The sequence below is a fragment of the Emys orbicularis genome, chromosome 1 (genome assembly GCF_028017835.1).
Source record: "Emys orbicularis isolate rEmyOrb1 chromosome 1, rEmyOrb1.hap1, whole genome shotgun sequence".
In the NCBI taxonomy this organism is placed as follows: Eukaryota; Metazoa; Chordata; order Testudines; family Emydidae; genus Emys; species Emys orbicularis.
In genome coordinates this window covers 158074368-158080572 of record NC_088683.1, presented here as the reverse complement: position 1 = coordinate 158080572, position 6205 = coordinate 158074368, and positions in this window count along the sequence as shown.

Below are 6205 nucleotides of genomic sequence, written 5' to 3'. Positions count from 1 at the left end.
TGGATGGAAATCGACGGTAATAGCTCCGGGAGCTATCCCACAGTGCACCATTCAGTTGACGCTCTGGACAGCAGTCCGAGCTCAGATGTTCTGACCAGCCACACAGGAAAAGCCCCGGGAAAATTTGAATTCCTTTTCCTGTCTGGGCAGTTTGAATCTCATTTCCTGTTTGGACAGCGTGGCGAGCTCAGCAGCACTGGCAACGATGCAGAGCTCTCCAGCAGAGATGGGCGTGCAATCCCAGAATAGAAAGAGGGCCCCAGCATGGACTGATCGGGAAGTCTTGGATCTCATCGCTGTGTGGGGCGATGAGTCCGTGCTTTCCGAGCTGCGCTCCAAAAGACGGAACGCAAAGATCTATGAGAAGATCTCTAAAGCCATGGCAGAGAGAGGATACAGCCGGGATGCAACGCAGTGCCGCGTGAAAATCAAGGAGCTGAGACAAGGCTACCAGAAGACCAAAGAGGCAAACGGACGCTCCGGATCCCAGCCCCACAGATCCCGTTTCTACGAGGCACTGCATTCCATCCTAGGTGCGGCCGCCACCACTACCCCACCACTGACCGTGGACTCTGAGGATGGGATATTGTCCACGGCCGGTTCCTCGGACATGTTAGCGGACGGGGAAGATGAGGAAGGAGATGAGGAGGACGAGGCAGTCGACAGCGCTTACCAAGCTGATTTCCCCGACAGCCAGGAGCTCTTCATCACCCTTACAGAGATCCCCTACCAACCCTCCCCAGCATGTAACCCGGACACAGATTCAGGGGAAGGATCAAGCGATAAGTGCTTTAAACATATAAACCTTTATTTTTTACAAAACTGGAATATTAAGACTAAGAACAATGTGTGATTCATGATTTCTTCCCCCTGGGCGCTTAAGTAATCAGTTCCAACTATTTAAAAAAAATCAAACAGTGTCCGGTTGTGCATGATTCTGCTGCCCAAGCTGCTCCACTCTTTAGTCCCTGCTACTGCAGCTATATTAGAATCCTGTCTATATGTCCGGGGATAGAGCAGTAATCCTCCACGGACATCTCCACAAAGCTCTCCTGCAGGTAATGGGAAAGCCTGTTCATCAGGTTCCTGGGGAGAGCGGCCTTACTGGGTCCTCCGAAGTACGAGACGTTCCCGCGCCAGGAGACAAGCAAGTACTCCGGTATCATTGCCTTGCATAGCATGGCGGCATAGGGCCCCGGTCTTTGCAGGCTTTCTCGAAGCATCCGTTCCTTCTCGGTGTCCGGGATCCTCATGAGAGTTATGTCGCTCATGATGACCTGCTTTGAATTAGGTAGGGGACTGTTAGTATTGGGACTGCTTGCAACAAGTTCCTTTACAGAACTGTGACCGCTGGTTTACAGCCACGCGGTGGGGGCGGGAGAGGGGCAGCATACAGGGATCTTTCCCTGGGACATCCGCGAGGGGGTGGGACAGGGCCAGAGTTCCTGCTTGGCCGATTGCTGGCAGCAGAGACTGACAGTGCTTTCAATGTGAAAGGAGGCCAGTGGTACTCCTAAAGTTTTAAGCAGCCACAAGTCTACGGCTTACCGTGTTTGCCTGCTACAGAGATTACCGTGTCCTGCCCCGCTTCCCAGATCGGCAGTGCAAAAGCCCAGGCACTGAAGGCGAGGTCCGAAAATTCGACCTTGTCCTGAGTGCGCATGTGATAGGTGTGGTTCATGGTCTTGTTCACAGAGAAAGACTATGTTCTTGGTTCACAACAACATTTATCTTTCGGAGGAATTCACTACCTTTTTCTCATTCCCACAGCCACATCTGCAACTGTCTCCCAACCCAGCCTGGCATCACACTCCCAGAGGCTAGCGCACATTAGGCGGAGGAAGAAGAAGACGCGAGAGGACATGTTCTCAGAACTAATGGGCTGCTCCCGAGCTCAGGCAGCACAGCAGAACCAGTGGAGGGAGAATTTGTCCCAAATGCACCGGACACACATGGAACGTGAGGAGTGGTGGCGGCAGGAAGACCAGCAGGCGACTCAAACGCTGCTTGGACTTCTGAGGGAGCAAACGGACACGCTCCGGCGCCTTGTTGATGTTCTGCAGGAACGGAGGCAGGAGGACAGAGCCCCGCTGCAGTCTATCAGTAACCGCACTCCCCCGCCACCAAGTCCCATACCCCCCTCGCCCAAAGTCCAAAGAAGGAGGGGCGGCAGAGTCCGTGAAAACTCTCACTCCACCCCTGCAGACTGCTCAAGCACCAGAAGGCTGTCATTCCCCAAAATTTGAAAAGTCCTTTCCTTCCCGCCTCACCCAAGCCCCCGTCCAACTTTCACCCCCCAGTTTCATGTCTGGTTGTTAATAAAAAATACGTTTCTGTTCATTACTGTTTCAGTCAGGTTCTTTTGAGGGAGAGTCTGACTGAAGGGGGGGAAGGGGCTTGGTAATTGGACAGGACAGTCACCTTTAGCAGGGTACAGAGGCGGGGGCAGGTCCAGCAGCAGGGCACATACACAGTGCAGTGACTAGTTACCCTGGTCAGTCTGGGAGGTGGTTTTCATGTTCTGTGGGGGGCGGGGGGGGGTTGGTTGCTCTGTGACTTTGTGGCGGGGGAGGGCAGTTACAGATCTTATGCAGCGGTCCTTGTCCTGGATCACAGAGCCACGCAGCAGGGGATCTGTAACCCTCCTCCCCCTGCCATAAAGTCACATAGCCCCCACATACACGCAGTCCCGCTCAGGAGGGCTGGCAGGCTCCGTTGAAACAACCAGTCCGCCACTGCGAATCCTGTCATTCCTGGAGTTTAGAAGGATCATTTGCATCAGTACACTACACCCGCTCCCCACCACAGTCTGCGTCCCAGGTTTCAAACATTCCCGCGAAAACAGTACCAAAGACAACGGTGTTCATTAACAAAATAAAAATGATTTTATTATTTTGGAAGGGGGTGGAGGGGGTCTGTAACTGGAGAGGATAGTCATCATTAACTGGGTAAAGAAACGGTGGCAGGTTCAGCTTCTCTGTACAGAAACTTAAAAGTCACTGGTTACCCTGCTCACTGTGGAACCTAGCTTTCAAAGCCTCCCGGATGCACAGCGCGTCCCGCTGGGCTCTTCTAATCGCCCGGCTGTCTGGCTGGGCGTAATCAGATGCCAGGCTATTTGCCTCAACCTCCCACCCCGCCATAAAGGTCTCCCCCTTGCTCTCACACAGATTGTGGAGCACACAGCAAGCAGCTATAACAATGGGGATATTGGTTTCGCTGAGATCACAGCGAGTCAGTAAGCTTCTCCATCTCCCCTTGAGACGGCCAAAAGCACACTCCACCACCATTCTGCACTTGCTCAGGCGGTAGTTGAACAGTTCTTTTTCAGTGTCCAGGGCGCCAGTGTAGGGCTTCATGAGCCAGGGCATTAGCGGGTAGGCTGGGTCCCCAAGGATCACTGTAGGCATCTCCACATCCCCAACAGTTATTTTGTGGTCCGGGAAGTAAATACCTTCCTGCAGCCGTCTAAACAGACCAGAGTTCCTGAAGACGCGAGCGTCATGAACCTTGCCCGGCCATCCGACGTTGATGTTTGTAAAACGTCCCCTATGGTCCACCAGTGCTTGCAGCACCATTGAAAAGTATCCCTTTCTGTTAATGTACTGGCTGGCCTGGTGCTGCGGTCCCAGGATAGGGATGTGAGTTCCATCTATAGCCCCACCGCAGTTTGGGAATCCCATCGCGGCGAAGCCATCTATGATGACCTCCACGTTTCCCAGGGTCACTACCTTTGAGAGCAGTACCTTAACGATTGCGTTGGCTACTTGCATCACAACAACCCCCACGGTAGATTTGCCCACGCCAAACTGGTTCGTGACAGACCGGTAGCTGTCCGGCGTTGCAAGCTTCCAGAGGGCTATGGCCACTCGCTTCTGGACAGTCAGGGCTGCTCGCATCCGGGTGTCATTGCGCTTCAGGGCAGGGGACAGCAACTCACAAAGTTCCAGGAAAGTCCCCTTCCGCATGCGAAAGTTTCGCAGCCACTGGGATTCGTCCCAGACCTGCAGCACTATGCGGTCCCACCAATCCGTGCTTGTTTCCCGTGCCCAGAATCGCCGTTCCACAACATCCACATGACCCATTGTCACCGTGATGTCCTCGGAGCTGGGTCCCGTGCTTTCTGACAGGCCTGTGCTACTCTCAGACTTCAGGCCCTCACCGCGGTGCCGTAGCCTCCTCGCCTGGTTTATCTGCATCTGCCTCTGGGAAAGGTGGATGATAACCTGCGAGGCGTTGACAACGGCCACAACTGCAGCGATGGTCGCAGCGGGATCCATGCTCGCAGTGCTGTGGCGTCCGCGCTGTCACTGACCAGAAAAGTGCGCGAACTGATTTCCCGCCGGCGCTTTCAGGGAGGGAGGGAGGGCGGTAGTGACAGACGGATGACGTCCCAAAAGCACCCTCGACCCTTTTTTTTTACCCAGAAAGCATTGGCGGCTCGACCCAGAATTCCAATGGGCAGCGGGGACTGCGGGAACTGTGGGATAGCTGCCCACAGTGCACCGCTTCCAATGTCGACGCTTTCCCCGTTAGTGTGGACTCACAAAGTCGAATTACTGTCCTTAGTGTGGACACACACGTTCGAATTTGCAATATCGATTCCACATATTCGATTTAAGTGAAATCGAAATACCCTCGTAGCGTAGACATACCCTCAGAGCGGTTTGGAACCTGTTTAGCCTGAGCCATCTGGTGCCAGCCAAATTCTAGGCATGGAAAACACTAGGTTAAGGTGGGAGAATTTTTCCCCCACTTAGGCCTTTGTCCCTTAGAGTCACTGGGGACATTGGGGTTTGTGTCTCTTTTGCTTTCCCTTTTCCCTTCTTCCCTCCCTCCACAGGCGAGGAGGGGGCTGCTCTCCAGCCCTCATTGTGGGAGGCCCTCACAAAGCCATGGGACAGGAAGAGTGCTCTGACAGTGATCCCCACTGGTGAGCTGGGCCATCCTTTGGGCCATGTGGTGAGACCCCTCAGCCTCCTGCTCCGCAGAGTCTCAATGCTGATTGGCTGAGCTGGGGGCTAAAGCTGGACCCTTTCTACTCCATCAGTTTACCTGACAGCTTAGAGAGTTAAACAGGCTGTAGGTCTCCTCCTGCAGCAACAGAACGGGCCTGTCCCAAGAGCCCCTCCTTGCCACTGAGTCCTGATGGCCTTTGATCAGGGCCAGGTGCCTGACAGACAATCATCTGCCCTACATGGGCTCTTTGCTTTTAAATTAGCTTCCCATACGTAGCCTGGGCCCAGACTCCAGTTAAAGGGACCAGCAACGCCATGACACCTCTGCACTGACATTCGTTCGTCTACATGGAGCTATTTATCTAGGTTTCTCAGTTGGTGCCCATCACCACAGGATCTGAGGGCCAAGTATCTGAGTGTCATTTGTCCTGTGGGGAGGCAATCTCTGTTCCCCCGTAACAAGAGACTGACTTTTTTGTTCTAATTCAATATAAAGGTGCACGAGTGATAGTGAGCAAGGGCTTGTTTACACTAGAAAGTTGTAGTGCTTGAGCTCTACTAGTATAGTTCAAGCAGTACAACCCCCCCTAGTATGGGGACAGTCATATCAGTATAACGGTGCTTTATACCAGTACAGTGAGGGGAATAAGCTATATTGGTGTAAGACACTTGTATGAGGATATAACTGTGTGCACAGTAGAAGTTGTGCTGGGACAACTATTAAGGGAGATGTAAATAAATGCATCCCTACCCAGAATAGTTATAGAACTACCAAGCTGTGTGCAGACCAGGCCTTTAAACGTTAGGAAACACCAGAATGAAGGTTGCTTGTATGACCTTAGCACGGTGTCGTTGTGCGTATGTCTTATGATACAGACTCACAGGTGTGGCCTTGGGGTCAGTTCCCTTCCCCTCTCTGCATCAGTTTCCTCCAAACTAGCAGGGGAAGTGGTGGTTTCTCCATCTCTTGATGTCTTCCAATGAAGACTAGATGCCTTTCTGGAGTGTGCTTTGGTCCAAAACTAGCCACTGTGCTATACAAGAGGTCTGTGATATCTAGCCACTGTGCTATACAAGATGCTATACAAGAGGCGGGGAGGGGAGGGCTCAGATGATATGATCGAATGGTCTCTTCTGGCCTTAAAGTCTAGAAATCTCTGAAAACCGGAGTGTGGCACATTGAGCAGCCTTTGATGTTTTCATGAGTAGCCTGATTGATCCCCAGAGCTAACGGTGAGTGTGTGTGT